This window comes from Columba livia, chromosome 8, assembly GCF_036013475.1.
Source record: "Columba livia isolate bColLiv1 breed racing homer chromosome 8, bColLiv1.pat.W.v2, whole genome shotgun sequence".
Taxonomy (NCBI): domain Eukaryota; kingdom Metazoa; phylum Chordata; class Aves; order Columbiformes; family Columbidae; genus Columba; species Columba livia.
The window spans coordinates 31,137,101-31,146,164 of NC_088609.1; the positions used below are offsets into that span (position 1 = coordinate 31,137,101).

At 41.6% G+C, this 9,064-nt stretch overlaps 1 long non-coding RNA gene across 2 annotated transcripts in view; it reads left to right on the forward strand.

Annotated features, from left to right (window-relative positions):
* The window catches only part of LOC110361749 (uncharacterized), an 88,054-nt gene that overhangs the window by 54,139 nt on the left and 24,851 nt on the right, over positions 1-9,064 (forward strand). For both annotated transcript variants that reach the window (XR_010474413.1, XR_010474412.1), the window contains 2 exons: positions 81-175; positions 964-1,051. This is a non-coding gene — a long non-coding RNA (uncharacterized LOC110361749). The remainder of the gene's footprint in view (positions 1-80; positions 176-963; positions 1,052-9,064) is intronic.

The window sequence follows — 9,064 nt, forward strand, 5'->3', positions numbered from 1 at the left end:
AAATTAATCCAGAGGCTCTGAAGACTATTTCTGTACCACTCACTGTCTTCCTTGTATTACATGTACATGCTCGGAAACAGCGTCTGCCTTTGGTCTTGGAGCTACAAAGCAGTTTCTGATCATTTCGAGATGCTGAACTGCACCTTGAGGGCTGTGGAATCGTATTGTCGTTAGTGTAAGTCATGGATCAAAGTGCTGGCGGAAGTCGGGCTGTAACTCTTAACATTGTGCAATGGCCAGGCCGTTATTTTTCCCCGAGGTTCATTTGAAAGAAAAGAACTGTTTGTGCTGTCTTTGAAATGTTTCAGTCCGGTCCCAAACCACTGACCTCCTAAAAACAAAATGGAAATCAGCCAACACCTCCCTGAAAAAAAGGCCGTTCCCCAGGCATGTGATAACACCAGTCACTGTGCCTGAATACGCACAAATAAGAAATAAAGAGCGCCACGTGTCTGGTTGAATCAGACAGCGATTAGGAACCCTGAATGAAGGTTTGCAGATGCTGGCTTTGCAATTTAGGGCTTGCACATTCCCGTTCCTACACTTTTTTAAAGATTAAACAAGAGTATTAGATCAATGAGGGCTGTCAGCATACTCTAGTTTCCTAACACACTTACTTTTAGCTCTTAATAGTTCTATTTTGAGTAAGTGTTTAAACAGTGAGAGGAATTTCATGCCTCTTACTGAATCAGCAAAGCCTTGAAATCTCCTGTTTGTTTTATTCTCAGTTATTTATGGCTGGGGTTATCTCCTTTCCAACACTTCCCTCTGGCATCTTGTAAATCCAGCTGAGAGTTGCGTAAGACAAAAGAAATTCTGATGATATGAATGACAAAAGCCCCATAACTTCTAGTTTTAGACTTATACCTCGATTACTTTGTTACCTTTTCATCATGCTCCTGTTGCCTCGGTTCCTCTTTCCCTCACCTGACCTAAAATGTTTCCTTTCCCTCTGTTTTGAAGGTCGCCAAACAGCAGATATGCTCCTGCTTATCAGTCCTGCTTTGAAATGCTGCAGCTCGTGGCAACTTTTCCTGTAATTCTGCTCACTGTAAGTAATAAGCAGCCACGATGGCTGTGGCCTTGCTGGTTACTTTACAGGGTGGCTGCTGCCCTGGCAGGGAGTTGGGTGCATCATGCAGGATCTGCCTCCACTTTTATATGGATTCCTGGCAGCAGGATCCGCAGACCATCTCTCCGTCTTTCCTTTGGGCTTTCCATACCTCTCCCCATCTTATGGTGGAATCAGAACCATTCCTCAGCCTTTAAAGATCAAAATCCAAGTCAGCTCTTCAGCTGGGCTGGATTTGCATGTGCAAAACATTCACGAGCATGGGGTTTTTTGCATACTGTTGTATGATGCTTCTAACAAAACACAGAGAAGCTCATTTGTGTAGGAGTTTTGTTTGAGTCTCTCTGCTCTTTTTGTACCCGTGAACCAAGGTTTGGTTCCAGATTCTATGTTTGCTCAGCTACTCACAGGGCTGTTCCCTAACCCAGTGTTTAACATACTTTCAGGGTGATCCAGCAATAGGCAAATGTTTAACCTTAATCCACTAAACTACTAATTTAAAATTAGAAAAGCACCAGCTTCTGGGGTTTAGTCACTGCAATTTTCCATCTGTTGTCAACTGTAATTGCAGGGCACGTAAGTCTTGATTGGCAAGGAACAAAAAAGTTGTTCATTCAGATTCTTACGTACCAGAAATTAAAAGCCGGCTTGCGTTAGTGTATCAGGTTTGTGATCACACCGTGATGAAGCTTTGGGTCCCCCCGGCTGGCACAGGACAAGTTTAGGAAGCTCTAGATAACGTGGCTGTCTCTGTACTAGCTAAAATCTTCACTTTGTGCCCACTGGGTAGACAGGAGGTTATTGAGATACTCCAACGGATTTATCATCTTTTTCCTCTGGCACTGAGAATACCTTTGTAACTGTTCTTATCTGTAAGATGCTGCATACATATCCTGGAGAAAATATTACTTGAAACCAGGTAAATGAAAAGAAAAACACTTACCCAACATGGGCACATTGTCTGGCATTGAAAATCCCTCCAAAATAGATGTCAGCACAAAAAATTCTTTTAAAACTTGTCTGCTGTATTTGCAATTGCATCAATATGTAATAAGACTTAAAGAGTTGTTTTGAAATGCAAATACATCTACATTTAAACAAAATAGAACCAAAGTATCACCCCAGCAAAGTCTGGGTAACCTCATTTACTGACTAAGAAGACTTTGATTCTAAGGATGAGATGACTTATACCTAACTTCAGATATCTAAAAATTTTTGTAATTATTATTATTTTTTATTTTTATTTAAGGACCATAAGTAGCTTTTCAAATCCTGTACCGTGAATGTGAACACCACCCCAATTCTGCTTGTTTGGAAGAGGGGTGGTTCTGTACAATGAGTTATCTGTATTTGTTACATCCGATGTATTTGAGTAAGTCCTGTTGGGTTGGTCTAATCAAAGGTATGGGTAATTAAGGCAGGGAAAGGGGGATTTCCCTTTCCACGCTGCATCACCACTGGCTGCTGCCTGCCTGGCTCAGCCAAACAATCTGGTTTTTCAAGTTTGATATTGTGAGGAAAATAAACAGGCCTTGGGGGAAATGACTGATGGAACATTTTCTACGCTTTTCCTTCACAACTTAGCATATCTAAGAGACTGGTTATAAACCAAATTACTTGGGTATATGGCAACCCTGACAAAGACTTTCCCACAACCTTTTCCTTCAGGTTTCCACTCATTGTGGCAGCAATGCTTGCTCTGTTTACAGCTGATCTTAACCCCCTTGCCCCTCCAATCAATCAAACAAGCAAAAAAACCACCAAAACCTAGTTATGAATTATTTTCTCAGGCAATTTTTCTATCACAATGTCTTGAACTCTTCCACATCACTACAGTGATAAAATCAGCTGCATTAATTGTGTTAAATATTCTGTCAAAATCAGCGCTGACTTCACTGAATGGCACATGGAGGACATTTGCACATCTGAATGATTCCAACATCCTTCGACCAGCATCTTCCAGAATACACTGAAAAACTAAATGAAACCCTTTTAGTGTTACATGGAAGGGAGAACTTTTCATTGAAACACAGAAGAGGAGTTACAGTCTACCCACCTGGTTGTCCATCCAGCTGAAAAAGTGCTTAGATGATCATGCTCCCAGGGACATGGTTAATATGTCCCCAGGTGGCTTGTGCCAAGTCTCTGCAAGTAACTGGGATTTGGCACGTGCTTCATGTCTTTAAATAAATGTTTTGGTAACGTAGGTCAAGATGGGGTTGATAGGGATAGATAGAATAGGCATCAATGCAATAAATGCGTCACAGAACTTCAAGATACTTTGAAGGACTGAAATAAGATAAAAAGTTTGCATATTGCTGACATTGTCATTGCTGATCTCATAGATCAAATTGACTTTCATGTGTTTAGATACATTATCAAAGTACAGTTACCGTGTTTTCTCTCTGTCCATTTCCACTACTGCGGTGGATTCACAGTGGATCTGCTAACACGTAGTTTAACAAATCATTGTGTGGTACGTGGGGGGAAAAACGGGTCAGTGGAAATGCAGAGACTGAGCATCATTTCCATAATCTTCATTAATCTTTTCCTTTGAAGTTAAAATATTCCAGTTGGCAGTAGACATCCGTGCAGCGTTTTGGCACTAGCAGCCAGCTGCGGTGTCTTGGAATTCATTGCCGCATATGAATAGATGTGAGTGGGCAATTTAGAGCTGGGGGTTATAGTTCCACAGGGACAACAAATAAGAAAGCAAAACAATGGCTTTGCGTGAGAGCCCGTTAAAACCCCCTAAGAGTTTTTCTATAAATAGAGTTTTGCTCCTCTTAGTCATCTTTGAGAAAATATTAAATCCAGCAGGGCTGGCGTATAAAATCCTGACTTACGAGAAGCATAAATGCTGTTTCTTTCTAAAGAAATGCTAGAAAGTGACATAACCAGTAATTAGGGTTATTTAAGGGTGGTCACTGATCTGGGAGATATACGAGGTTATGGGATGTGGTGGACAGGTTTGGATGTTTTGAATAACGCTATGAGAGTCCAGCATGGGAAAGGAGGCACAAGGTGTGAAGGAAGAATCAACATCCCCTACGAGACCAATTAGTGTAATTGGGGAAAAATAGGCAAAGGCTTGGTCAGACACACTGTTCTGGAGCTTTTGATGAGCAGAGCTGCTGATTGCTTTGAGCTCATTAATAGCAATAGCTGGCAAGAGGTGGTTTGGAGTTGAGCAATTTGGATTCAGGTTTGACAGTCTGGGCCTGTAAATAGTATTCAGCAAATGCAAAAGCCCTTGTCTGAAGTCCATGAAATAAGTGGGAATAAATAGATGGCTTGGTGTGTCTACGGTTTGGTGGTGGCACAGAGGTTTGTGAGTGCTACAACTAGTAAGCTAGAAGAAAATAGATCAGGTTCTTGGCAAAAATGTGTTATTTCTTGCTAACAGAGCTAGCGTGAGGAAGACTTGAGTTGTATGCATCTAGACTTTTGCCCTCTAAAGGTAAAAAACCAAATCTATGTGAATCGGGGGTTGAGACCAAATGGAAATTCAGGCTCTTTATTTTCAGTAAGAAGCAGTGCAAGGAGCCAGAGACAGTGAATTTTCCTTCACCCACTTATTACAGAACATTTGTATGTACCCCCAACTCACCAGTCTCCCCTGAATGCTCAGGCTGGCTGCAGAGATCCAGATCTGAAAATACTTTCCTTTGTTATTTTTGTGAGTAATTTTACCAAACCCCCCAGCTTTTTGCCTGTCACAGCCTAAAATGTTTTTTTTGATGCTCTAACATGCTATGCTGAACAGATTTCCAAGTTAAGATGTTACGAAGCAGATGGAGAAACACTATTTAAATGCAAGGCCTCCTTTCTTTTGGCCAATTAATATTGCTGAGGTTTAGGACTCGCCTTTGCAGGGACACTTAAGCAATAAACTAAATGAGCTAAAAATGTGATTTTAACATGGATTAGCCAAACCGCATTGAGCCTCTGGGTGGTTAATCATAGTGAGAATTAAACTGGCCTCATTTCCAAAGTCGAAGTAAAGTTACTTGACTTCTAAACAGAGATTTTATTCCGAAGGGCACGGCCTTATCGCTGCTGGCTCCAAGGTGCAGGCGGCTTCCAGGATGTTCTCAAGGTAGCACTGATGAGCGAACCTCCAAACTTCCAGATTCTTGAAGAGTTTGGATAATCATCAGAACTTCTGGATGTTTATCTGAACCGTATTTAAGCCGTTCCAGCCCCTTGGGTCTGGAAATTTAAGTTAGAAATCTTTTACGTAAGAGTCCTGGTATTTCCTGTTTCTGACAAGGCCTGATACGCGCAAGTGTCTCTTTGAGGTGAGATTTGTCTCCTGTTTTTACTACCATCACAAGGTTATCAGATCACCGGCTCTTGGATTCTGGTTCAGGAAAAAAGACTTAAACATGCTCTTGGTCTTGAGAATAAAGCAAAACAACAAAGCCTCGAAAATGTGCTTTAAAGGGATGAGATAGACAATAGGAGAATATATCAGGGCCAGAAAGAAGTTATGACAGCTGGGGTGCACGTGGCTGGTTTGAGACAGCAGCCATCTGTACATCATAAGCCTGTGATTACTGTGTGGGAGAAGAGGAAAGTTGCTTATAAAAGACAGAGAAGTTAAATGAGAAGATGAATTAAGAACATATATGCACATGAGAAAGGGCATTTATGTTAAGCTTCTGGTTTACATTAAGCTTTACTGAGAAAGGAGGGATAAAAATACTGTACACAAAAGTACAGAAACTGATTAAAAAATGCATTCACCTTTGGTGAAGATCAGAAAAGAACAAACCTAAACTTATGGTACAAAAATGCAGGAGCTGTAAGGGCTCCACATTACCCTCTTTTTCCTCTCGAATGAGCTTGTCTTAATCAGGCTTCAGAATTCAGGCCTGTGGTACTGGAAATATGTGTTTTCTGGGATTTCTGAAATTACAGGCATGCAGTTTTGGATATAGTTTATATATTTATTAAACTGCTGAAGAACCAGAAGTACAAATGTGTCTAATTGTCCCCCAAGATTTTGGGAGGTGCCTTGAGCAAGGACACCGGCATCTGCACTCCTAATGAGGCTTTGTGGGAGCAAGATGCAGCTGTAATGCAAAATACTCATCTCAGCCAAGCTGAGAACAAGAAGAATAGAAGTTTTCTTTGCAAATCTACTAAAATTTAACAAACAAGCTAGCTATTGAAGAAGTATCTGAAATTTGCCTTTGAACTAGAATAGCTTTCATGTAAACTCAAGTCTTCTATGTGATAAAGTAAATAACTTTTAACCAAATGGATATTATTTTAATCTTTGTCCTTGAAGTTAACAAATTAACTTTCTCTGTGATTTCCTCACTTGTGACAGCCTCTGGCTGTGTTTTTACTGTCGTAACAGCTCCTGGCAGACTGCGTGTCTCTCACATTCACTACAAAGTAAACAGGAATTTTTTCCAAGGGTAACTGGCTGGGCTCCAGTGGAAGAATGCAAGTTATTCAGAAGTTCTGGTAGGCTCGTTTCTGCTTAATATGCTCTGTTTTTATTGTGGATTTTACGAAGGAAAAAAAGTTGTGATTTTTCGTCTCCTGGAATTATTTTCTTCAAATGTGGGAAATTACCTTCCCCCCCTATACCCCAGAGCACATCGCTACATTGATTTTGTCCCATGTCCATTTCTTTTCCACCTTTGGGCACCAAGGTGCCGCTGGGACATTTCATACTATTTTGAGGACGTAATTGGTGTTTCAGACGTTCACGGCAAATCCATCACGGTTCTGGTGAAGATCTGGAGCGCTAACGGTGTCTGCCCTGCAGATTCCTCTTCCCGAGCACAAGCAGCAGCAAAGATTTCCTTGTGCCTGGCATAACCCTGGCCAGAAAGGGAGGAGAATACTTTTGGCCTTCAAGCAGATTCAATATTAATGAGACAGACCAGGGTCAGCGAATCCTGCTCGGTGCCCGTGTCCTTTGTGGCCTGTGGCACCACCAGGTTCCAGGTGCCCGTGCAGCAAAACTCCGGTTTTCCTGCTTTTGTCCGGTTTGGTCTTTAGAGCTGTTGGGTTTATCTTGTGGTTCTTTTTGTTGGAACGAGCTGAGCGGCCCTTTGGTGTTTTCCCAGAGGTTTAGGGGTACAGAGAGAGCTGGGGGGTACGTAACAGAGGGGGAAAAGCTATAAAGCCGAACGCAGATGTCGACACAAGAGCAAAAGGCTGTGAGTTGTCCAAGCTTAAGCCAGAAATTGGCTCCTAAACAGAGTAACGAGGTTCTTACATTTCCTGGGAGGAGGATTGAGGGAACTTGATGCGCTATGAAAGGGGTTATATAATAATTATACTGTTTGTGGCAAAAGGAGATTGGATTTGATGAACAGGGAGGTCCTTTTCTCACCTAATTTCCTCTTTTTTTTTCCTGGGGACACAAGCACAGCCATAGAACTAGACTATAACTGAGGACTGTCAGCACTTTATTGACATTGCAAGATGGGTGGGTGCTTGAGCCAAGTCAAAGTGTTATCCTGAGTCTCACCTACATACTGGAGAAATCAGCTGGTTGTGATGGGAAACAGCGCTCAAGTCAAAGGGGTTTGCATGTCAATGCGTGTAGAATTCAGGGCATTTCATTAAAACCAATAATAAATCAAGCATCTGATCTTAATATTGATAACATTTCTATAATACATTTTAGTTTGAAATGTCAAGCCGCTTTACCATCAAAACTGACTTAAATACAGCAAAATTCATCAAACGTCACCTGCGGTTGGTCAGGACCTGCTCATAAGCCTCCTGGGACTTTTTGTGGCTTGATACGATAGCAGACGAGCAGAAAATGTTTTTCTCCAGCTGCCCTTTGGTTCGAGTTGAGCAGACAGGTTAACTCAGTCCAATTTGTTCCAATCGCCTCTCTCCCCATTTGCTGTTTTTCCTTTGGCTGTTCGAGTGCCTGTCTTTTGTTGCCCCTGATGCTCAATGAGGAGGTTTTAATTTCACATGAAAGAGCGTATTGATGTGCGATGCCAGGGATTTACAGCAGCATTGCTGGCGTGCTCAACTCGCTGCTTTGGCTGCCTGTGAGTATTTGGAAATTAGGGTATTAGAAAGGAAGGGGAGACCATTTCTTGTAATGCTGAGCATTATGTGGCTCTTGTAAATCCGTATAAACCACTACTAATTCAAGCAAGCTTTCTTTTTGATGACTTTCTTAATCAGGAGATGAGTCGAAAGGAAATGCGGTAGACCCGTATCTCACCTTCACTGAACGGCAGGAGCGTGCCCAATTATGTAAAATATTTATGGTACACAGCTGGAGAAAACAAGAAGATGCAGCCGAGAGAGGAGATGCACTCAGCCCAGGGCCCTAAATGCAGGGCAATATTTCACTGCTTTTCAAATAGAAAATCGGTGAAGCCCACACTATTTTTAGGTACCTCTGCAACTGTTGTATCCCACAAAGCTGATAGGATTCCTTCCGCCAGCAAACTGTGAGAAGTCCTCGTTATATTTATTTCCTTTTTAAGATCAAAGAACATGCGGACCACTGAATATAACATCTGTGCATGAAAACTGTGAAAAGAATGTACCTGGACTGCAAAGTTTGTTCAGAAATAGGGTCCCGAGTCTGCCTTGGAAGCAGAGCTGCTTCATTTCTGTGCCAGAAAGCTCCATCCAAAGGTGGTCACAGGTCAAGTTTTTTATTCCTCTCCCTCACCTCCTTCACTTTACAAGGAAGAGCAGATGGGGGGAACTGTTCCTACAGGGAAGATGTTCTCTTCATAAATTTTTTGAGAACAAAAGTATTTTTGAGGCAGGCTATGCCAACGATGTGTTTGATTATGGATGGAAACTAGATTTATTTTCTTCTTCTTAAAATAGAGATTTATGGCATCGTAGCTGGATGCAAAACATTTCTACTGATTTCAGTAAGAAATAGGGCCACAAGGTGATACGTTTGTGCACCTGATGAGATTACAACTCAAAGTACCTTGGCTAGTAGAATTTTTTTTTCAACCTCTGCGTTTGAGATGG